General features: G+C 37.8%; 1 long non-coding RNA gene across 1 annotated transcript; it reads left to right on the forward strand.

Moving 5' to 3' along the window:
• Nucleotides 1–2,658: 2,658 nt before the first annotated feature.
• LOC112650833 (uncharacterized) lies at nucleotides 2,659–16,743 on the forward strand. Its single transcript, XR_003130489.3, has 4 exons — nucleotides 2,659–2,725; nucleotides 8,823–8,963; nucleotides 14,694–14,860; nucleotides 16,539–16,743. It is a non-coding gene; the product is annotated as an uncharacterized LOC112650833 (long non-coding RNA).
• Nucleotides 16,744–25,812: the final 9,069 nt, after the last annotated feature.

Genomic DNA, 25,812 nt, shown 5'->3' on the forward strand with positions numbered 1-25,812 from the left:
CGTACATGTTATATGTCTACCCTTCGCCAGGTCTCAGGAAGCTCTCTGATTATTTGCAGTTTAATGTATGAATAGTATCGCTCCATGGAACGAGCATAGACTGTGAATAGCTTAGAACCAGGCCAACTCAGAGAGATGTTGTGCTTAGCGAAAGCTTTTCGACTTCCTGAGCTTTTGGATTTTGGCATCTTGGATAGAGGCACGTGAACTTTTAAAAATCAACTTTGGTCACGTGTGATGTACATACAGCTAGAGCGCGCCCATTTCACAGTACAGTTTGATGAGTTTTGACAGCTGTGCTCGCTAACCGTCAAGACCCGGGATACTTCTTTTACCCCCAAGATTTTCCTCACGTCCTCCCTCTGCAGCCACTCCAGGTCCCAGGCGTCTGACCTGCTTTCTGTCACTGTCGTTAGTCTTTTCTAGAATTTCCTATAAGTGAAATCATATAGTATTTGCTCTTGGTATGTCTGGCTTTGTGGGGTCACGTCCACGTTTTGGGGATTCGTCCGTGTTGGTATATGTGTCAGTAGTTTCTTTTTGTTGCTAAATCGATGCAGTGAGATACTATTGATGGACCAAGATTTGCTTATCTGCTTAGCCTTGGATGGACATTTGCATGTAGGAATAATGCAGAGGCCTTGGCTGTTATGAATAAAAGTTCTAAAAACATTTGTGTACTAAATTAAAAAAATTATTTGGATAAGCACTTAAGAATAGAATTGCCTGGTCTGATAAGTGTGTGCTATATATATATTAGCAGAAGCTCTAAACTGCTTCTCGTGGTTCTATCATTTTGCATTCCCAACAGCCATGTAGGAGAGTTCTAGTCGCTCCACCTTCTTGGTAACATCACTTTTCCAAACTTTTAGCTGTTCTAGTGGTGTGGTGGGGTCTTGTTGTGGTTTTAGTTGGCATTTCCCTAATGACACTGAACATCGGCTTATATACTTAGGTTCCACCTTCCTGTTTTGTTTTGTAAAGTGCTCAAATTTATTTTTGCCCATTTTTTAAAATTGAGGTTTTTTTTATTATTTAGTTTTTTTTTTTAATGTATTCTGGATGCAAGTCCTTCACACAAGTGTTTTCTTTCAGCCTGTGGTTTGCCTTTTCACTTTCTGAATAGGTATCTTACGAAGAATGAATATGTCTTAAATTTAGATGGAGTTCAGTGTGTCTTTCAAAGCTCACACTTTTTGTGTTCGGTGAAAGGATCTTTGCTTTCCACTTGTCATGTCGTTGTTGAGTGTCATCTGTTTATAAACCAGATATGGTCATTGAAGGAAAAGAACTAAAAAGGATCGTAGGGCACGAGTACCTGCTATATGCCTGGCTGTGTGCTAAGGGCTTTTTCATGTGTCATTAACCTTCATAGCAATCCTTTGGAGTATTTTTTAAAAAGATTTATTTAGTTATTTTGAGACAGCACGCGCATGTGCACCCGTGTGTGGACAGGGGGAGGGGTAGAGGAAGAGCGGGAGAGGATCTCAAGCAGACTCCCCACTGAGCCTGGAGCCTGACATAAGGCTGTCTATGGGGCTCCATCTCACCACCCTGAGATGATGACGTCAGCCAAACCAAGAGTCAGATGCTCAACCAACTGAGCCACTCGGGCATCCTAATAATCCTTTAGAGTATTAAAAGGTATGTGATGGAGGCTCAGGAGAGGTTAAATAACTTCCTCAAAGTTATACAGCTGCTTGGTAGAAAGGATAGGATTCAAAATTAGTCATTAATAATGGCAGTAGCTTCCATTTTTTTTTGAATATTTAACCATGCTATGCACTCTTCACTAAGTGCTGCAGGCTGGGTAATTTAATCATCACACCAACCCTATGAAGTAAGCAATATCATTTTGATGAGCAACCTGTGATTTAGAGACAGGAAAGTAACCTAAAATCACACAGCTCTTAAGCTTGATTTTCCTCGCTTTATTCCAGGCCCTTTTAGAATTCATCTTTTAAGAAAATGTGTTGAGTTTCACATGTTTGATATGTAAGTGGGGCTCTTCACTGGCCTTGCTAGGCAACTGTAGCTTCTGTAGAAGAAGATTTAGGAAAGGACTGTGATCATATTTTTTTAAATCTTATTCCCCAAGTTGTATATGACTGTTTGCTCTGTTTGCTAAGGAGTCAGTTTGGCATTTAGTGCCAGGGAATCCACCCCAGTACTCATTTAATCAAGTTTTTATGAAAATGTGGCATCTTGTTTTGGTTCTTTGCACTGATTTTATAGCCTTAATATAATGGTTTGACTCCTGATTCCCTAAGGACTGCTTGTGTTTTGAAAGGATAGTCCTCGCATTGTTTATAGAAGTTTACATTTTATAATAGCTTTTTAAAAAAAGCTGCAAATATGACTAATGGAAGCCTCACTTCACACCGTCTGCTGGTGTCGTGCTCTTTAGAGTGACATCGGTTATCACTCTTTCTCTGTTTTATTGTAAAGAGAAGTAGTAATTTTTTCTTAGCACAGCATCACCTCCAAAGTCACCGCAGAAGTCTCCTTTGATCTTACTCATTCTCATCCTTTCTCTCTCTTTCTCACACCCAGATGCAGCACACAGCCTACTACATACACACCTACGTCCACATACCCCTGGCAAGCAAAATTCTAAAAAGGAATCTGTTGTCCTAGGATACCAGACCTCCAAGAGAACATTCTAGAAGTTACTTTTCTTCCTCCTCTCAATGTATAAAAACTCTAGGCTGTCCTGTGAGAACAGGTGACTACTCAGTTGAAAGTTGGGTTACCCTTAGGAAGAGTTTAAGATTTTTCATGGGAATAGGTGGACCAGAATATTTTAAATCCAAACTCTTGAGGTCTGTAAGGTCACCAAATCTCTCTCCTAAGTAAATGATTTCAGTTGGTCCAACTCTCTTGGCCCTTAAAATTAGTCTTCTCTTCACTCGCTTCCTTCGGGAAGAACTCGCAACATTTCTACGCAAGAGAGGCTGTGTACGTAAGGCCTGCAATCTTGTCAGCCTGGGAAGACCATCTCTAAAGTAGCAGGAATGGGGCAGAATGATGAGGGGCTGTAGGCCCAGGCAGCAGTCCTCAGTTTAAGAACTAAGACCAAAGCCTTCAAACTTGTGTGTATTCCCCAGGAGTGTATGTTGACTTTCCAGGGGGGTCAGTATGCAGATGGTTTTAAGGAAGTCAGTTGTCAGTCCTCACAATGCTACCATTTTTTTTTTTAACACTCCCAGAAAACTAACCTGCACTCACATTTATCTCTCAGTAGAATCTTACTGTGGTATGCCGGGATATTAGGCTTTTTATGGTCAAAGTAATAATTAGAAAATTTTATTTTGGAGAAGACTCCTTTAAAGATTCATCAAAGTCTCTCAATTCGATGGGGTTTTTATCTTTTCTTGTTTTGTTTATAGTTCTGTTTAGGGTAGAGCTGGATCTGTATCGGGATGTCCTGAATTCAGAGCACTCACATGTTAGATTAGTAATTCTGAATCTTCTAAATGTATATTTAATCTTTTAAATGGGTTGTTTTCTGGAACTATTACATTTTTCGAGATACATTCATAAACACCCGCAGATAAAAGTTATGCATGACTTCTTTTGGATTTAGCATGCTATTGCATAAGGTAGTAAAGGCCTATTTTATCACATAGTGTAATGAATTATTTACTCTGAGATCAAACCTTCAATCTTCCCTGTATTTTAGTATATAACATTTTTAAGACATTTTTTACATAAAACAAATTTATTTTGAAACGAATGATGAAAAGTTTAGATTTCAACTTAAAAGATGGGAAGAGATATAGTTTTTTGAAGTTACTTTATGGGATAGATGACCAAGGCAGGCTGAAGACATGAGAGGCCATGCTAGAATGACCAGCACTACCTGACCTTGGGCAGAGGTCTTTGGTGGAAGTGACTCGCGTGACTATTTGCCATGCATTTATATACGTACAGGAAAGTCATCTGACGATCTGTCATGTGCTTATATACAGACAGGTCCAAATCCAACAGAAAGACTTATCATTTTTATCTGTGGGATATTATCAAATGTATCTTGAAAAATTTGATAGCCTCAGAAAACATTCCATTTAAACAAAGATACACTTGAAAGAGTCACGTCACTAACTTACAACACTGCCGACATTTTGAATTTAAAACATGTCAACACAGGTCTGGCTCCATCCTAAACACAAATATGTGCAAATAGGGTAATTGGTCATTAGGAGTGACTTTAAAACATTTTCGTGAATAATTATTTCATATATTTATTTTTAATAAGCTTCATTTACTCTTTATGTTGATGGCAATAAAAAGGTCTGATACCTTTTCCAAACTTCTTTGGAAGTTCTTGTTTATGGTGTAACTTGATTCTATTTCTATTGAGACTGTTCATTCTGATGTGAAATCTCTAATTGCTACAGTTGAGCCTAATGATTATGTAAACTGAAATGTAGAACGTGGCTTAGAGCCACGTGACTCTTAGTCCATTCAGGCTGCTATAACAAAATACTATAGATTGGGTGGCTTTAAACAACAAGCATTTATTTCTCACAGTTCTGGAGGCTGGGAAGTTCGAGATCAAGCCACGAGTAGACTCACTGTCTGGTGACATCCCACTTGCCGATTCATACACAGCCATCCTCTTGCTGTCTTCTCACACGGCAGAAGGGGCAAAGGACCTTTCTGGGTCTCTCTTCCAGGGGCACTAATCTCATTCATGAGGTTCCACCTCCATGACCTAATCACCTCTCCAAGGCCTCACGTCCAAATACTAACACAGTGGAGACTAGGCTGTGACAGATGAATTATGGGGGAGACACAGACATTCAGTATGTACTCTCATAAGTGTAATTTTTCTGTGAAGTTGAGTTTATTCTCAGAGGAAGAAGATCACTAGAAATAGACTAGTGACTTAATTTTTTTAAAAAACGATAAATATAAGATGGAAAGCAGAGGGTTTAACAATGAAAGTGTAAGTAGCTTGTGCTTAGAATGATTTTAGAAGGACACCTAAACAAACTGTGGCATTCAGGATAGCCTAGCAATCATGAAAAAGAAGTTCAAGTTTTGAGGGAGAGAAGACCAAGGCCGGGCAGGCCTGCTTGTAGTAAGTGGCATATGTGGACACATGAATGAGAAACAGCTTAGCTGTTTTTTGGGTTGTTTTATTTTGTTTTGTCTTTTCTGTTTAGTGCAATGATCTTTGGGTAGAAAAAAAATTAAAAGGAAACTGAAATCCAAGTAGAGAAAGGTAGGACTGAGTCCTAAATTAGTTCAGGAATTTTGGCCAGTGTGTCTCAGAATCCTACAAAAACTAGGGAATGATATTGCTGAGCAAATTGTTGTTAGAGCTATTTAAGGAATGGATTTAAGTGAGCAGAATTCTGATTTTTAAAAAATCAAATTTTTAGCCTGAGGGAATGGAAGAATGGCGTTTTCATTTTTTGAAGAATGAGTTTTCACGTCTTAAGTTGGGGAGGCTGCAGAAAGAGCTAGTTTACAGTGATGACGGAGGTAGGGCAGCTACCAGAATCTCAGTAGTCAACACATTAAGTCTGGAAATCTTTAGATATTCCAACAGAGATGTCGTCACATAGATAGATATCCAGACTTGGTGTTCAGGGGAGAGTCGGGCTACAGGCAATAGCACGCTGATGCTGTAAGTCTGGAGGAGATAATTTAGGAGTAGGTGTGGCTAGAAAAGAGAAGAGATACAAGGACTGAGTTCTGGGATGCTTCAAAATTCAGCTGTCAAAGAATTGAAGAGGAACTGGGCAAGAGGTAGCCAGAAATGTGAGAGGAAAACCCAAAGGGATATGGTTTCCTGGAAACCAAATGAAGAAAGTGTTTAAAGAAGCTATGAAGATGAGAGAAAGGCAGTAGAGTACCTGGACTTGGGTGAAACATGTGGCAAAGTCCCTAATGAAATTGTATTAACAAGGAAAGAAATTATAAACTGGATTTTTAGCTAGCTACCCAGTTATATTCAAGGATCTTGATGAGTAGAATATTATTAACTCAGGTAAGATGTCTTAAATTTTCAAAATCCTTGGTCCTCATGAGTAAACTTGAAAACTCCTGAAGTTCTTACTGTTTGTAATGGGAGATCAATATTTTTTCAATATAAAATTATAGTGTGTAAAATTCTTTTTCAGCCTTACACATTCCCAAATTCCTACAATGTAGATTTTGATATACCAACTAGGGAGTCCTGCCCTGCTCTGGAGTTAGAGAAAAGTCACAGAGGTCCCAGCACTCTGTTCTCAGCCTAGTCTTTTCAAATTTTTAAAATAAATTTATTTTTTTAAAGATTTTATTTATTTATTTATGAGAGACACAGGGAGAGAGGCAGAGACACAGGCAGAAGGAGAAGCAAGTCCCCTATAGGGAACCCGATGCGGAATTCGATCCTAGGACCCTGGGGTCACGATCTGAGCCAAAGGCAGATGCTCAACCACTAAGCCACCCAGGCATCCTGCCATTTTAAAAGAAACTTAAATTGTTGTCTTTGATTGAGGCATGAAGCAAGTAATTACTTTTATGGATGTTTTAAAGCTTTAACTAATAGCAAATAGATCACAAAATGAGATCTGAATTTAAAAAGAATTTGAGTAGGAGTTGGTGATCTTTTGGTGATTTTGGAGTGCAGGAAAGGAAAGGTTGAAATATTGAAAACATAGTCTTGATTAAAAAAAAAATCAAAGAATAATACCACAAACAGGCCCCTGAGTTTGAAGTCAAATACAGGCAAGAATCTAGAATAAATAATTAAAAGGATGGTTTGTGACCATTTTGAAAAAGAGGCAGCATGACTTAGCGTGTCATGTTGCCCTCATTCTATCCTAGGATGTGGTTCTCACACTGGCAGGGCAGGAAACTAATTTCTGGAGGTTTTGCCTTTGACAATAATCTATCATTATATCACTGAGGCATCATCAGAGGCTCTAAAGTAGAGTCATATAGTCACAAAGGTACATGGTTTATGGTCAGAGGACCTGGGTTTGGGTCCTAACTTTGTAGCTTATTTATGTGGTTCAGGAAAAATTGACCTAACCCCTGTAAATTGTAGTTTCATCTGAAAATGGTGAAAATAACATCTTTATTACAGATTGCTGTCAGATTTAAATGAGATATAAAGATGAAAGCAATTTCTAAATATAAAGTACTAATTATTAGTTATCACAGAATGGAAAACAGTCACCCAAATGATAGTACAGTAATCCCCCTTATCCATGGTTTTATTTTCTACAGTTTCAGTTCCCCATGGTCAAATGTGCTCCAGATGTTTTGAGAAAGACACCACCACATCCATGGAACTTTTATTACTATACTGTTACAATTGTTCTATTTTATTAATTTTTAATCTCTTACTGTACCTTTTTTTTTTACTGTACCTTTCTTATAAATTAAACTTTATCATAGATATGCATGAATAGGGAAAGCAGTATATATAGGGTAAGGCACTATCTGCAGTTTTAGGCCTCTACTTGGGGTTTTGGAATGTTTACCCCACTGATGAAGAGTGACTATTGCAACTACCAATAGCACTGATCAGATCTTGGTTGGATTAAATGGATCAGGAGCATGTAGAACAAGACAGATGAGGTCAACTTTGTCTCTGAAATTCTGTATTCAGGTCTATATTTTTAGAAGGATATAGGCAAATTGTATTGCAATCACAGAGCCTCAGCAGAATATTAAAGAGTATTGGACCAATATTCTATGAAGAAAATTTAAGGGATTGAGAAGACTTGGAGGTGGTGATGTTGGGGATGAGAGAACTATCTTCAGATAGATGAGGAATGTTAGGTGGTAAAAAAGATTTTGTTCTGTTTGGTCTTTAGGGGTAACAATAGGACAGGACGGGTGAAGCTAGACTTCTAGTCCTGGAGAGAGGACTTTCTGTTAGAGCTATGCATGGATGGCTACAGCAGGACTGGAGAGGTCCCCATCCCCCATCAATGGAGACTTTCTAACCATGGGCTAGATGGTGACCTGGTAGGGCGGAGGGTTCCTGAAGCAGATGGGTGGTCAAGGACAATGTCCCCTTAACGCCTGCTTTAGTCCATCATTCTGTGACATAGTCTTATTTATCTTTCTCTGTATCCCTGCACCATGTGATGTTCACGGGTGTGTCATACTCTGCTGCAACTGCATTCTCACGCTATTTAATCCTGGACTTCAAAAAGGTCATTTAAATTGAGATGTACCCTTTCATTTTTTTTTCCTGTTCTACCTTGACTCTCTGACACTTGTTTCTGACCATTTGTGTGCCTTAGAAATAGGAGACCCTAGAGAGACCTCATATTATGTGAAAGGATTTTCCAAGGCCAAACTAACTGCATTCAGTCTTTATCCCAAATGAAGGAACAACTTTGATCTGTCAGCTGTGAAAAGTAAACTGGGCATGACCTTCACTCATCACCAATCATCTCACTTAATGACATTTATTAAATTTATTCTGATATTAGATCATGCTCTTTCTTTGTTCTGTCATGTTTTTTTTTTCTGATCCAGAGTCTAATTATTTCCATTTATATATATATATATATATATATATATATATATATACAGAGAGTTTGAAAGTCTGATGTGTTGAATGTGAAGTTTTTCTCTATGTGGCTCATATTTGAAGACACTCTCTTGTGTTTGCTGATATTTGCCCAAGAAATAAGGGGAGAAAATAGATCAGCTTTAAAGTCAAATGTACTTTGAAGTACTCACTTCATTGCCCTGGAGACCTCGAGCATTTCTTTTGCTGTGTGGATTGTACCTTCTAGCTCTTTGGTTCTGTTGTGCCTTTTCACCCGGAAGGCCCCCAAATGACAGTTATTGCTTCTTAGAGGATGTAACTTCAGAGAAGCTGTCACCATGAATCAGGCTGCACCTGACTTGAAGAAACCTTCCGGGTTCTGACATGTTGCAAGCGTTTCATGCAACTGAAACTCTTATTTGCTGAACAGATATCAGAGCACCACAAGCAGGTGAATATTTTCACAGCGTACAGAAGATAGGCGAATCATTTTTCTCATGCACATTCCAAAATAAGCTACATATAATTGGTGTAGCACTTTATCGTAATTCTCAACTATGTTAGTACCTTTAGAACGCTTTCCCTTAACTTGATGTTTGTTATAATACCAATTGATGAACTGTTTAAACATGTTTAAGCCACCTATAGATAAGAACTAAAATCTTGAAAATGTTTCAAAATCATTCTAGATAAGAAAATTGTATCTATCATAAAACTAGAATTGACTCCACTCATCTGCTAGTTATTGCCCTTGAACTGTGAGCCATGTCAGTTGTCCTCTGTCCTATTTCACCTCAGAATGCTAAAATAACTTGGACAGAAAACACATGGAAAATTGCCCTGCTCCCCTTTATCCCAGACTTCCAAGAAGGGAAAAGAAAAGGGGAAGGAAAAGAGAGATACTACGCATTAAATTTATTTTTAAAATTTATTTCTAAATTTTTTTGTGCCTCAGATATATAAGTAGGTAGATAACTCTTTTTATGGCTACATTCCTTTATATTGAATGAACTGAATTATTAAAGAATAACAAAAATCAAACCAAGGTTTCTAATTTTATTCCAATCAAGTATAAAATTATAAAGTAATACCAATCAAATTTTTTGTTAGAATATCCTTGGGAATAAGTCCCTTTTATTGAATAAACATGAACTCAAATAAATTGCTAGAATTATTAGTGATATGCTAGAAATAATGATGTTCAGGGTCGAGGTTAATAACCTGTGGAAGTGACTGATTTGATACCTTAGTTCTTGAATCTTCCCAGCATGTCACCAAGAATGACAACCATTTTAGACATTTTGACTTGAAATTAGGCTTGAAAATAGCTAGTCTCTTGGGGCGAGTTAACATTTAATGTTGGGCAAGTAGAAATGACTGCTGATTTTCATTCTTTATATTAATTCCGTGGGGAGGGTGAGCTAGTAAAACATTTGTGTGAGCTGGTCATTATTTGAAATTTATTTACCAAAGTGGCTTACGTAATAATCGTCCCCGTGCTAAATCAGTCAGTCAACAAGTTTTTATTGAGTCCCCATTGGATTAGAGTAATGTACAGTAATGATGTATTCAGTAGTGTACAGATGTATGCAGCAAAGATTAGACATGAGCTCGACCCCCAAGGCCTTACAAGCCATTAGAGGAGACAAACAGACACATATCATCCACTGAAATGTAACCAGATGACTTAACTCCCAGAGCGTGGAGGAGGAATGGCTGGACTGGGATTGTTCTGGTGGGTGATGGGATGGCTAAATGTGGGAAACTTTCATGATGTAGGTGCCCCGGTCTGGGTTAGATCAAACAAAGTTAGCAGCTTGAGATGAGAAAAGCATTCTGGTTTAGTGAATACAGTATAACTCAACAAAGATTAAAGTAGAGAATGGAAGTCTGTTTAATTTACCTGGAGGGTACAGCAAGATGGACAAGCACAGAGGTAAAACAGGTCGTGGAAAGAGTTATTTGAAACCAAAGCTTGAGCAGGGATGACATGAGAAGGGTCTCAGTCGCATATCACAAGGTCCATTTTAACTTTATTTATTTATTTTTTTAGGTCTTTTTTTTTTAATTTATTTTTTATTGGTGTTCAATTTACTAACATACAGAATAACCCCCAGTGCCCATCACCCAGTCACTCCCACCCCCCGCCCTCCTCCCCTTCTACCACCCCTAGTTCGTTTCCCAGAGTTAGCAGTCTTTACGTTATGTCTCCCTTTCTGATATTTCCCACACATTTCTTCTCCCTTCCCTTATATTCACTATTATTTATATTCCCCAAATGAATGAGAACATATAATGTTTGTCCTTCTCCGACTGACTTACTTCACTCAGCATAATACCCTCCAGTTCCATCCATGTTGAAGCAAATGGTGGGTATTTGTCATTTCTAATAGCTGAGTAATATTCCATTGTATACATAAACCACATCTTCTTTATCCATTCATCTTTCGTTGGACACCGAGGCTCCTTCCACAGTTTGGCTATCGTGGCCATTGCTGCTATAAACATCGGGGTGCAGGTGTCCCGGCGTTTCATTGCATTTGTATCTTTGGGGTAAATCCCCAACAGTGCAATTGCTGGGTCGTAGGGCAGGTCTATTTTTAACTGTTTGAGGAACCTCCACATAGTTTTCCAGAGTGGCTGCACCAGTTCACATTACAAGACATCATCTGAAAAGAAAAATAGTTAAATGAAAGGCTTTTGTTTTGGGATTGCTCATGTGGAATTCTTCGATACTTACCATGTCTGGCTAATTTAAGACATGTGATGGGATGGGCATCCCAGACTGAAAACTATGCGTGCTATCTGCAGATTTCTGAACAAATGCCCCCTGCTCAAGCAGACCTCTGGTTCTTGACTGACCACCATCATTGAGCATCATGTGAACATCACTGGTGGATTTCTCTTTCGTCACTAGCCCTTTCCCATACTTAAATACTGTTACCATATGGACATGGCCAGTTAGAGTCTGCTTTTCTTGGCATCTTACCTTCTTTAATAATTTTAAGGAAATCGCCAGTTTTAGTTAAGACTTTCTAACCTGTTTGATTATGGAAGAAATGATGATGGCTGCTTCTTTGAACAGCTGACCTTCTCCATACGGTGTATGATAAAGGCACCCAATCAAAGGTTAGTAAGGTCAGCAACACATCCTAATTGCGGGGAATGGTAAATTTGCACTGCTAACTGAACCAGCCAACGAGTCTGAGCCTCATGTACTAACAAGGTTCAGTAATTCATAAACCATTTCTTCTTCATTAGGTAAAAATGGATGTCATTTTGGCCCAAGACAGCCTCACAAAATTGAGAATTTCTCCTATTCCTTAATTTTTAATTCAAATATACTCCTCTGACTCTTCATTCGATCTATGACTTACGTGTCATTTAGTATTAACAGCTTTCTTGGGCTTTACTTTTATTATCTCATTTAAACTACAAAATGGGGGCACCTGGGTGGCTCAGTTGGTTTGGCATCTGCCTTCAGTTCAGGTCATGATCTCAGGGTCCTGGAATTGGACCCGTGTTGGGCTCCCTGCTCAACGAGGAGTCTGTTTCTTCCTCTCCTCTTACCCCTGTACCCCACTTGTGCTATTGCACATGTGCTCTCTCCCTCTCTAAAATAAATAAATAAATAATAAAAAAATAAATAAAAAATAAATCTTAAACCAAACAATGCTACAAAACAGGCCTGTGAGGTAGGTACTAGTATCTCTGCCTTCAGATGAGAAATTTGAGGCTCAAAAGTAATGTGATGTTTATGTGGTCACAAGACTGGCCTTCAAACCAAATTAGCCCGATTCCAGATGTTCCCATTCTGCCACACAACTACCCAGATTTTTATAAATGGTGATCCTCAGCCAACCACCAACTGACTCTTCCAGCCATGTTCTTATTAATCTAAATATGAGGATCAGAGAACATCATGATCCTTTTTTCCTTGTATTTATTCTAGTTAAATAAGCAATTATTTATTGGCAACCCATTGTGTATTGGGAAGTGTGCACCAGGGGAGCACAAAGATTAAAGAAATAAGATACTTGCTTGGCCAAGTTCCTAACTGGCATTGGTATTCCCTAGTCACCTAGGATACATTCTTTTGGATCCTTAGTTGTCCTATGTGCTTGGAGCATTCTTTCTTTTTTACCCAGTTTCCTAACTTTCTTTAGATTTAGCTCAGGGAAAGAAAAGGCAAACCTTAGCTTCCTGGGAAGTTTTCTCTGATTCTTCAGATTTATCTGGATGTTTGTCTTCTGTGAACCAACAATATTCAGTGCACAGTTCTGTTGCACCAGTTATGTTGTCACCTTGTTTTCTTTGTCTCCCTCAGGACTATACCCTGAGGGTGATAGCCTAGTCTTACTCATCTTTAGATTTCTAGCATTTATCAGAGCAATGAATGACCAAGGGAGGGAGCCCAGACAGTACTGTTGTTTAGAGGAGATTGTGAAGTTGGTAGAAGGAAAGAGCCACTAAAGGGAAGGAAGCTTCTCCGAGAAGTTGCAACTTAGTTCTGGACTTTACAAGATGCTCTGGATTGGGAGGTGGTAAGGAAGCAGGAGGTCACAACCCCTGGAAGACATGGAAAGCGTCTGTTTGAACTTTGAATCCAAATTTAGCTTCCTGTGTCTTCCACGGAGCTGTGGTTCCTAGCTCAGTACCTTCAGATTGTGTATCATGAGACTAATCCCTTTTCCTGGACAGCCCTGCAATGTTTGAAAACCAGGTTTCCCTGAGTCTTCTTTTCCTATGGCAGGACTTCTCTGATTCTTTCACTTTCACCCACACTCTTTCCGGAGCTTCTCATCCACGTGCCCACAGCACTGAGCAACAAAGGAGGTCAGGGCTTGTACCACCATGCCTGAGATAGAAGCTTCTATAAATAGGCTGTATTGCCTCACAGCTGCTGGTGGCCACGTCAGTTCACTTACTCACGTTAACCTTACCATCAGTGAGGACCACTGGCTCTTTTTCCTATATGTGGAGCCAGATCTGCCCTACCTGTTAGTGTCACTTACTCACCACTCACTTACTTCCTCCCTTAGTCATTCTATAAACATTTATTAAGCATCACTATGTGTCAGGCACTGCACGCCTGCCGGGAAGATAATAAGCTCTAGCAGAGTGTCTGACCGAACTTTAGGGGCTTGCATTCATCTCTGTTGAATAGCATCTGTTGCACTGGGTCTGGATCTTCAGTTATTTTTTATAGTTCTCTGTCTCCCCCAACTCCCATAGATAAAGCACGTATAATGTGTGTGTGCATGTGCGTGCACATGTATGTATGGATGCTTCCCTCTTGTGTATTGATGAATCTGATTATTGTCTACAGAAGAAAGCTTATCCTGGATGTAAATTGTGGATTACAGTCTTAAATAACAATAAAATTGTAACTGATCCGAGATGCTGGAGTAGAGGAAAACTGTGTGTGAGATGGTGGAGGGGGCTGGGTAACAAATATATGGAAAGCATGGGCTTTGAAGCAGATTGTCTGAGATGAAATGTGTATTCCATCATTTACCAGCTGTGTGACTGAGGGCAAAATGTTTAATTTCCCTGTATCTCAGTTCTTTCTGAATATATCCCTGTGTACTCAGGGATTATAATAGTTTTTGTACAGAGAGTTGTTGAGATAATTAAGATGATGTACATAAAGTAGTCATGCCTAAGGCATATCAAAGACTCAATAGATGACAGGAAAAATTATATAAGAAAAACAGTTCTTTATATTGCCTGAAAAAAAATCAACTCTCAAGGATGGAAAATGGGATAGAATGATGTCAAAGTCCATTATAATCAACTTTAGAAGTATTCAAACTAAAATCCTATTGGAATTTGACAGTGAGTTTTTCTGGGCTTCAGCCAGTGCCAAGAAATATTTTTGCCAGAGTGAAATATTTGTTGTAACAATGCTTACTGGTATAGAATTTGTCTTGGATTAGTAAGTAGTTAAATTAATAGTGAAAAAAAGTTAAGAATCTCTTGGTCTTAAATGTGACTTCTCTACTTAACATTTTATTTTCCATAGTAACTCAAAATAGAGTTCGTGATTTTTTTTATATCCAAGTGGCTTACTTCTATCATATTAATTAGCTGAACATAATTTGTAGTTTAAATGGTAGATTTGTTGATTGGTGTCCGCTATTAAAAACAATTTGATTTGTTCCTATGTGCCTTTTTGAAGGACTTTAAAAAGAAGTCATGGGAACGACAATTACTGGAAAATAACTGGCTGCCTCATCTTTGGCTTAGGTGGTTTCAGTATTGTTGAATTCTCGTCTGTTTCAGAGCAAACCAAGGGAGTCTTCCATTGATGCAAGATTTAAGGATATTGCCAAACTTGGTTTTGAGGTACTTGAGATATTACTTATAATTTCTTAATGAATTCCAGCAGCTCTTTTTCAATAATTAGGGAATAAGCAGAGCCCTCAGCAGCATGCCAGTACAGTGGAGTAATGGCCGTTAAAGACATGAGCTTTGGGACTATTTGGAAACAAATGGTCATTTCACCAGAAAAGTAAAACAAACTGAGCAGTTTTACTCAACTTTCCTTCTTTGTATCCATGCCATATTTATAGGTCAACTCCAACTAGTCAGCCCTGGTGAGTTTTTTATTTGTCAGCTGTACGAACTTTCACTATGGCTGTGCTTACTCTCTGCTCTGATAGCAGGTACATGTTTTATTTTCTTTAGTGACAAAAGAGCTCCACTATTTTTTAAATATCCAATACAATTATAAAACAATTATTCAGAATTGAACCCAGTCAGCTCCAGTTCATCTTGGATGAAGACTGCAAATAAGTGCATGTGGATTTTGTCTCCCTATTTTGCCTTTTAGTAGCATTTTGATTTAACACATTCATTTTACACTAATGGAAGCATTGCAAGTAATTCTAAGTGATGGATATTAGTTCCTCTACCTCATTCAGGGTATAGCATTCTGACTATCTCATAATGTTCACTGTCCTTTGATTCCTTAAGAAAAAAGGCTCGCTTTCTACCCCTTATAATGACCTGCAAGGTGTTAAAATGTGATGAAATTGAAACAAGAAGGAAAAAAAAAATCTCAGTTAAAAAGTCCCTTTTTCAGTTGGGCAATTGGAGCAGATCGTTTTGTCTTTGTTGAAAATGTGCCGAATAATGAAATAATAAAGCTTTAACGAAAGAATTGGTGTGTGAGGAGGCAAGGGAAATAGAAAGCAGGCGGGCCATGTCTGTGTTAGGTTTATACACCATGCTTGGTGGATTTAGTTTTCTTTTTTGTGGGCTGTCTTAAATTGCTATTGCAATTTTTGGTTAAGTATAGCTGTTCTCAGTTACATAACTGCTCCCTTTGGCCTCTAAAAAAAGAAGGTACATTCTAAGGTCAAAAAGGAATCATGGTAAAAAGAACAGAGCATGGATGTAGTTGGGTCAAAAGATTCAGATTCCTAATGGCAGCACTCCAGGAGCTGGTGCTAAGCCTAGGTCAGAAAAAAGTCTAGAAAAGGTGGTGAGGAAAAGTCTAGAACTTGAATTATGCATAGTTCCTTCAGCAAATTTTTGCAGAGACTCAGGCCCTGAAGTAGTCAAGAGTAAGGACCTGAGAGGTTATTACCTCTTCACTTTGGAGATGAAGACAATGAAGCTGCACATTAACAACCAGGAAGGCCAGAGGCATGGCGTGAAGGCACCCAGCAGTTCAGGGGGAAAGCTGGCATTGCAGTGTAGACACAAGCCTGGCTTTTTCACCATCATAGCTGGCATTGTAAGTCCTACTACAGTGGGACTAGGAATTCCTACAGAGTTGTAGATGGTAAAAGAACACAAATCACTGCACTGGGCAACAGAGGATCTATGTCAAAGTTGTTTCCCTGAATCTTTGATTAAGCGACCAATGCTCTAAACATAAGCTTTTTCATTTACAAACTGGGTATCATTTACTTCAATAGAGTCAATGGAATGAATGTTGTTTGTGAAACTGCTATGACAACGAAGGCAGTTCATGTGTAAGGCATCACAGAATACCATTGGCTATTCTTTCCCTAAGGACTTCTCCACAGCTATCCAGGGCTACTAGAACATCCCAACTGACTAGCACTCAGAGGACATAAGAGAGACAAAAAAAATTTCTGGCATCTCAAACTGAACCTGCAGCCCACCCAGTGTGAAATCCTCAAGAAGCATGCTTTTAACTCAGCAAGTTGTGAACATTCATTTCGTTTATTTATTCATGAACTCATTCACTGAATAAATGAGGCATAAAAATATTAGACATAGTTCTTGTCCTTCTCTAACGGAGGTAACAGACAGACAAATAAATGTGATTCAGTATGGAAAATGTTGTATATTAAGGACAGTGGGGAGACTAAAAGAGGAAGTAAAGGGTTATGAAGAGATTTTAAGAAGTGGTCTTAAAGGTTAAGTAATACTGGGACCTGCTGAGAATGTGAGGACATGCTGAGATTTCTACTGAGGGAGGAACCTCAGTGAAGTCATGAGAATGTGACAGAAGAGATGTGTGTGGGAAGTGGTGGGTTGTCCAGTGAGCCAAACGTTAGAGAATATGGGGAGACTAGTGAGAAATGGGTCTAGACAGAATGAAGTCAGATCATGAAAGTCCTTGAATAGCATGCTAAGGAGATTGGTCTTTGTACAAAAGACATGGAAGACACTAATATTTATTCTATCACTACTTTTTTAGGTTAAAAATGAGACTATGTAGTTACTGAAATATCCAAGCAATTTACACACATACAAAAAAAAGTTGGAAAAAAAAAACCCTCCATGAATCCAAACCTCTGGAAATAAGTCATTACCGCTAGGTGAACATGGTGAGCTTTTTTCTATGCACAAATATAGATGAAAAGAAATATGTTTTTTAAAAAGTGTTCTGATTCTGGTAGCAAGGTCAGCTGAATTGATATAAACTACACACACCTTTCAACTCCACAGTTACAAAACATAGATATACTAAATATAATGTACAAAAATAAAATATAAATATATAAATTAAGTTGAAAGATTATTTTTGGCAGAAATAAAAGCAGCTTTAGGTTTGAGCAGTAAATTTAGGAGCAGATGCTGTTATGGTTTGGGAAGATATTAGAGTGGATAAGAGGATTAGAGGCTAAGATTTTAATGCCCATGTAAATATGGAAAATACAGCATCAAGCCTGAGTGAGACATGGAGCTGGAACAGACATCCTTGTTTCAAGCAGGGGTTCTGGAAAGAAAAGGCTGCTACTGTGGCAAAAGGAGACTGGTAAAAACCTATTCACTAGTTCAGGTAATATGACTAGAAAATGTGTTACTTTTGAAACTCTGGATGGGAAATATGAGAGGAATTAAAGCCTTTGGCTACCAAAAATCTTGTGAGGTTGGAATTTACCAGTTTAATGTTGAGAATGTCCAAGCTGGAAAACTAACATCAAAAGTAATTGCAGACCAAATGCAAAAGTAAAATGATTCTGTAATAAAACTTTTACACCCAGAGTGCCACAGGTTTTCTGAGGGTAGAGGAAAGGAGAGGAAACAAGGAAAACTTATAAATTCCATGGGGAAATGATCTATCATGTGAGAGAATCAGCAGACACTCTAAGTAGGAAAACTATTCCCATGAACTTGAGGTTATAGAGCAATCTGAAAAAAGACTATAAAATAATTAGGCTTCAAATAGTTAAAGAGATAAGAACTGGAAATCACAAGAGAGCAACACACTGAAGAAATAAATTTGAAGAACAAACAGAGCTTCTAGAAATATAGACCTGTCATTGATATACCTGTGGATGAGTTAAATACCAGATTATATACAGCTGAAGAATTATTAAATTGGGAGGCAGAAGTGAGAAAATTACCTAAGATGCAACAGAAGAGAGATATAGAGATGGAAAAAAAGAGTTGAGATATACAGAAGACAAATAAGAAAGAATAGAGAAGAGGAAATGCTTGAAGCAATAATGGCTTAGAATTTTCCAAAATTGATTTTAAAAACCTGCCAGCTCTTGATTTGAAGAACCATGTACTAATGTACTGGTAAATATTAAAAAACCAGCAGGCTGAGATAAAAAGTAACCCTGACTTGTAGTGTTTGCTGACTCCTGTGCTATAAATATTGTTGTCATGACTGATTTCAGGTTACTTCACTGAGTGTGGAGTTGCAAAGAGATGTACATAACTGGCTCCTGTGTGCTGGGTGAAGAGACTCCAGCATACAACTACATTGGCTGAATCCTTGTGAAATCTAGAGACATATCAATATGTAGGTACATTGTAATGAAACTTTAGAACACGCAGGACAAAGATAATATCTTAATTATGGACATGTAACATAAATTGTCACCTAGAAATAATATCTAGAAACTTCCCAAATTTAGGGAAGGAAACAAATCCAGATGCAGAAGGTACAGAGAGCCTCCAACAGAATCAACTTAAGGAGGTCCACACCAAGATACATAGTAATTAAAATGGCAAAAAGTAGTGATAAAGAGGATTTTTAAAGCATCGAGAAAAAACAGTTACATACAAGGGAAACCCCATAAGGCTATCAGCTGATGTTTTAGCAGAAACTTTGCAGGCCAGGAGAGAGTGGCTTGATACATTCAAAGCACTGAAAGAGAGAAATCTGCAACCAAGAATACTCTATCCAGCAAGGCTTGTATAGGAGAGATAAGCATGGCTTTGAATGACACATTGGATAAAGTTTCCCAGATAAAAGTTAAAGGAATTTATGACCACTAAACAAATCTTACAAGAAATATTAAAAGGGACAATTTGAGTGGAAAGAAAGACCATAAGAGAAAGAAAAGTAGGGAGCACAAAAGCAGTAAAATTAAGTATATCTATAAAAATTAGGCAAGGGATTCACAAAGGGATGTGAGGTATGTCACCATATACCTAAAACATGGAGTGGGGAGGAGTAAAAATGTAGTGCTTTTAGAATGGGCTCAAATTGAAGTGATAATCAACTTAATATAGACTGATCCGTGCATGAGATGTTATATATAAACCTAATGGTCACCACAAATCAAAAACTGGTAACGGATATGCAAACAATAAAGAGAAAAGAACTCAAGTGTATCATTAAAGAAAAGCCAACAAACTGAGAGAAGAGAGCAAAAGAACAGAGAAAAACTATTTAAAAAATAACAAAACAATAAATACAATCATATCAATGTATTTGATGCAATGGACTAAATGGACTAAAAGACATGGGGTGGTGGAATGGATAAAAAAGCAAGACCCATCTATATGGTGTCCTAAAAAGAGATTCATTTTGGACCTGAAGACACACGTAGATTGAAAGTGAAAGGCTGGAAAAGCATTTACCATGCAAATATAAGTGAAAAGAAAGTGGGAGTAACAATACTTAGACAAAATAGATTTTTTAAAGAAAGACTAATGAGAGACAAGGACACACCTAAACATGAAGGAAACAATTCAACAGAAAGATAAAAATTAAAAATATTTATGCACCCAATATGGGAGCACCCAAATACATAAATCAGCTAATAATGAACATTAAGGAAGTGATTGATACTAATACGATAATAGTAGGAGACTTTAATGCACCACTTACATCGATGGATGAATAATCCAAACCAAAAATCAACAAGGAAACAATGGCTTTGAATACACATTGGATCAGATGGATCTAACAGATATATTCAGAACATTCCATCCTAAAACTGTGAACTACATATTCTTTTCAAAAGCAAATGGAACATTCTCCAGAATAGATCACATGTTAGGCCACAAAACAAATCTCAACAAATGAAAAAGATTGAAGTGATACCATGCATCTTTTCCAACCAAAATCCTCTGAAACTAGAAATCAACCACAGAAAACATGGCAAGAACACAAATCATGAAGGTTAAATAACATGCTACTGAGTAATGAATGGTTCAACCAAGAAATCAAAGAGGAAATAAAAAAATATGAGGAGACTAATGAAAACACAATGATCCAAAATCTTTAGGATGAAGCCAAAGTGGTTCTAAAAGGGAAGTTTATAGCAATACAGGCCTACCTTAACAAACAAGAAAAATCCCAAATAACCTAACCTTATACCTAAAGGAGCCAGAAAAAGAACAAACAAAATCCAAAACTAGAAGGAAGGAAATGATAAAGATCTAAGCAGAAATAAATGAAATAAAAACTAAAAAAATAAACCCCAGATCATTGAAACTGGAAGCTGGTTCTTTGAAAAAGATCAACAAGATTGATAAACCTCTAGCCAGATGAATAAAGAAAAAAAGAGACTCAGAAATGAAAGAGAAGTAACCAACACCATAGAAATACAAAGGATTGTAAGAAAATGATCATGAAAAATTATATGCCAACAAGTTGGACAACCTAGAAGAAATGGAGAAACTGCTAGAATCATATAACCTCATAAAACTGTATCAGAAAGAAATAGAAAATTTGAAGAGACCCATGACCAGCAATGTTACTGAATCAGTAAACAGAAAATTCCTAACAAAAGTCCTGGTCCATATGGCTTCACAGCTGAATTCTACCAAACATTTAAAAAAGAGTTAATACCTATTTTTCTGAAACTATTTTTAAAAACAGAAGAGAAGGGAAGCTCCCAAATTCATTCTATGAGGCCAGCATTTACCCTGATACCAAGACCAGCTAAAGGACTCTATAAAAAAAGAGAACCACAGGCCAGTGTCTATTCTATGATGAACATAGCTACAAAAATTCTTAACAAAACATTGGCACACCAAATCCAGCAATATGTTAAAAAAAAATAAAAGTCATTCTCCACAATCAAGTGGGAGTTACTCCCGGAACACAAAGATGGTTCAATATTAGCAAACCAGTCAATGCAATACATCACATCAATAACAGAAAGATAAGAACCATGTGATCATTTCAGTAGGTGCTGAAAAAGCATTTGGCAAAGCACGATGTCCATTCATGAGAAAAACCAACAAAGTAGGTCTAGAAGGAACACATATCCACATAATAAAGGCTCTATATGAACAACCTATAGCTAATATCATACTTCATGGTGAAAACCTGAGAGCTTTTTTCCTAAGATCAGGAACAAGGCAAAGATGTCCTCACCACTTTTATTCAACAGTACTGGCAGTCCTAGCCACAGCAAGCAGACAAGAAAGAAAAGGAATCCAAGTTATTCAGAACTAAGACTTTCACTATTTGCAGATGACATGGTACTATATGTAGAAAACCCTGAAGACTCAACCGAAAAACTGCTAGGACTGATAAATGAATCCAGTAAGGTTGCAGGATACTAAATCAGTGTATAGAAATCTGTTGGATTTCTATACATTAATAAGAAGTAGCAAAAAGTATTAAAAATCCCATTTACAAATGCACCAAAAATAATAAAAGACCTACGAATAAACTTAATAAGAAAGTGAAAGATCTATACTCTGAAATCTATAAAATATTCTTGAAAGCAATTGAAGATGAAACATAGAGTTGGAAAGATATTCCATGTTCATGGATTGGGAAAACAAATATTGTTAAAATGTCCATACCGCCCAATGCAATCTACAGATTTATTTTTTTTCAATCTACAGATTTAATGCAATCGCTATAAAAATACCAACAGCATTTTTTATAGAACTAGAACAAATAATTGTAAAATTTGTGTGGAACCACAAAGAACTCTAACTAGCCAAAGCAATCTTGAAAAAGGAGAACAAAACTGGAAATATCATAGTCCCAGATTTCAAGATTATACAAACTGTAGTAATTAACATAGTATGATAGTGGCATAAAAATAGACACAGTAGATCAGTGGAACAGAACAGAGAGCCCAGAAAAAACCCCACAATTATATGGTCAATTTTTTTAATAAAGAAGACAAGAATATGCAATGAGGAAAAAGACAGTGTCTTCAGGAAACAGTGCTGGGAAAAATAGTCTATCCTATACCATACACAAAAATAGGCTCTAGATGAGTTAAAGACCTAAATGTGAGATGAAACCATAAAAATCCTAGACCAGAGCACAGGCAGCAATTTCTCTGACATATTAACTATAGCAACATATTTCTAGGTTTGTCTCCTTTGGCAATGGAAACAAAAGCAAAATTTAACGATTGGGACTACACAAAATAAAAAGCTTCTGCAGGGCAAAGGAAACCATCAACGAAAAAAGAAGACAAATTATTGAACGGAAGAAGATACTCATAATCTGATAAGAGGTCAATATCTGAAATATGTAAGGAAGTTATTTTAAAAATACCAACACCAAAAAATAATCAAGTTAAAAATGAACAGAAGATATGAACATTTTTCTAAAATAGACAGAGATGGCAATAGACGCATGAAAAGATGCTCAACATGAATAACCATCAGAGAAACGCAACTCAAAACCATAATGAGATTTCACTTTTGCTGTGTCAAAAGAGCTACAGTTGAAAACACGAGAAACAGGTGTTGGCGAGGATGTGGAGAAAAATGAACCCTTGTGTACTGTTGGTGGGAATGCAAAGTGGTGCAGCCACTCTGGCAAACGGGGTGGGATTCCCCAAAAAATTAAAAATAGAATTACCATGGGATCCAATAATTCTGCTGGATTGGTATTTATTTAAAGAATATGAAAACGCTAATTTGAAAAAATATATGCACTTCTGTGTTATTTTTTTTTTGTAGCATTATTTACAGTAGCCAGGTTATGGAAGCAGCTTGCGTGTCCATGGGTAGATGAGCGGATAAAGAAGAGGTGGTGTATACATATACACATACGATGGACTAGGAGCCCCTCCACCATCAGAAAGAAGGAGGTCTCCCCTTTTGCAACAACGTGGGTGGATTCAGAGGGTACAATGCCCAGTGAAATAAGTTTGCCAGAGAGGGACAGATACCATGTGACGTCTCTCATATGCAGAATTTAAGAAACAAAATGAACAGAATCGAAAAGAGGCAAACAGAAGAACAGGCTCTTAAATAAAGAGAACAAACTGGTGGTTGCCAGAGGAGAGGTGGGTGGGGGTTAGACGATGGAGCTGAGGGGATTAAAGCAGGAAATCATGTGTAAATATTGAATATATTGTTGAATTGTACACCTGAAACTAATATGACGCCGTGTAGTAATTACCCTGGGACAATTAAGGAAAACAGACATTCTCTTTTGAGGAATGATTAGCCTGACAGCAGACTTACATCAGGGATAGCTGGAGCGCAATGGAATACTGTCTTCAAAGTCTGAGTAAGAAAAGCAATCTACAGCTGTATGCGTGGCTTTCTCGTTTTTAAGAAGCGAGATAAAGAATTTTTCCACACAAACAGTGAGAAATGTCACCAAACATGGACTCTTGCTGAAAGAACTTATTAAAGGATATTTTTTCAGAAAGAAAAGGACCACCTGAGAGGCACAGTTTTAGAAGCCAGAGCAATGATAAAATCATAATTATGGATAAATATAAAATAAGCATTTTAAAAATTATAAATTATAGCAGTGACTAATTTGGAAGGATTTAACAAGTTAGAGGTTACCGTTCTACAATTAAATGAAAGGTGAGGTTGTTGTAAAGCACTGTAATGTTTGGCCGGAGCAGAGCGTCTAATAAGAAGCAGGGAAGGAGTAAACCAGTAAAGATCCCAATTAGATGTCAAATAGCAAAGGAAAGTAAACACAGAACACAGAATAGAATAGTACAAGTGAACTCAAACGCATCAGTACTCTCAATAAATGAAAATATTACGAGTTTACCTTAAAGGCAGAAATTCTCACGTCACATTTAAAATCTCTAGGTGTAGGCAGTTTAAAGAAAAGTAGAAATACATGGCACAGCTTTGCAAGCAAAAGAATGGGAAAGATACACTAATGTCTAATAATAAATACTAAAACCACAGCATACACTCTCACAAACACAAAATATTAGTAATATTGCTAATTAGACAAAATGAATAAGACAAATCATCAAGAAGAGGTCATCACGCAATGGTAGAGATATAAAGAGCAGTTCGCTAGGGAAATATCTGGAGGAACCTATAGCCTCCTAATAACTTAGTATTGCATAACAGAAATTGAGCTATATTTACCTATCATAGCATGGATAAAGTCTTTAAAAATGAGTAAAAAGAAAAAAAAAGAGCCTTAGAAAAACAGTAATTGTGACATGATATCACGTATATGTAAAATTTTTTTAAATGCACAGAACATAAAACTTAAAAACAAAAAAAAAATGCACAGAACAATGCTAAGTTTTTCTGCGGGGATTAGTTTGGTTATCAATTTCTCGTCTTTCGCCTCAAATCTATTCTTTTAGATGTTCCTTGAAGATTCACCAGGGCCCTTTCAGAGTTTTGCCCTCTGCTGGCTCGTCCTAAGGCTTTGTCCGTAGAGGTCCTGGCAGTCACTGGGGGAGGGCGAGGCCCTTGCTTCCCAGTTCCGGGGCCCCCCTGGCAGCCTTTCTCCAGCCCTGGGCTGCTCACCTGGCACCTGCCCTGCTGGGCTCTGCAGCTCCCACACCTACTCCCATGTGCCTGCCCTGCACACCTGCCCAGGCGGCCTTGTGGTAGAGACCTCCAGGGCGCTGCCTCCTGCCCAGGGCTTTCCCCAGTTTCCTGGAGGTTGGATTCCTAAAAAGTTCCAGAAAGACTTTGAAGCATAAAGATTTAGTTTTTCCTAAATTGGTCAAAAGAGAAAGGGAAGCGAAATGGAAGTATTGCTGCACTGTAGTATCTACGCACACACGTAGTAGGTCTCGCTATAAGCAATATTCCCCAAAGTCCTCTTTAGAGTCCATATGCCCTGGATTACAGAGTCGTTTTTCTTCCATATTTTAAGCAAGAATCTTAAAATTTACCTTGTTTGACTCGTGGAGTTCACGGGGTCAGTCTGAATCAGTATCTGTAGCCAGGGAAATAGAATTTGCTAGATTGCTTTAAACCAATCTGAGCCTGCTCTTTGCTTGGGACCCGGGGTCAGCATCCCCAAACGAAGGAGTCCTGTGCAGGACGGGGGAATGTCTAAGTGAGAACTTTCTGTTCTTGGGAAGGAGGAAGAGAAATGGATATTAGATGGAAAACCAGGTATATCCACACCGTGGTGTCTGTTTTTAAAACTCCAGCTTTTCTTCTTTGTAAGAAGAACTCTTTCTTCTAAGTAATCTTTGAATGACTTTTTTTCTCTTCCATATATTGAATTGTGTGCCTAAGGGAAACCAAAAACTTGTCTTCATTCTGGGTTATCTTAGTCATTCTTACGTATTTTCCTCTTACTGTTTTAATCTCGGCCTTTTCCTCCGCATTTCCTGGGATATCTTTCATCTTGTCTCATTGCATTAACAAGCCTATGAAATTATTATATAGATTGAGGTGCCCATGGGGAACTCTCT

The sequence above is a fragment of the Canis lupus genome, chromosome 29 (assembly GCF_003254725.2).
Source record: "Canis lupus dingo isolate Sandy chromosome 29, ASM325472v2, whole genome shotgun sequence".
NCBI lineage: Eukaryota > Metazoa > Chordata > Mammalia > Carnivora > Canidae > Canis > Canis lupus.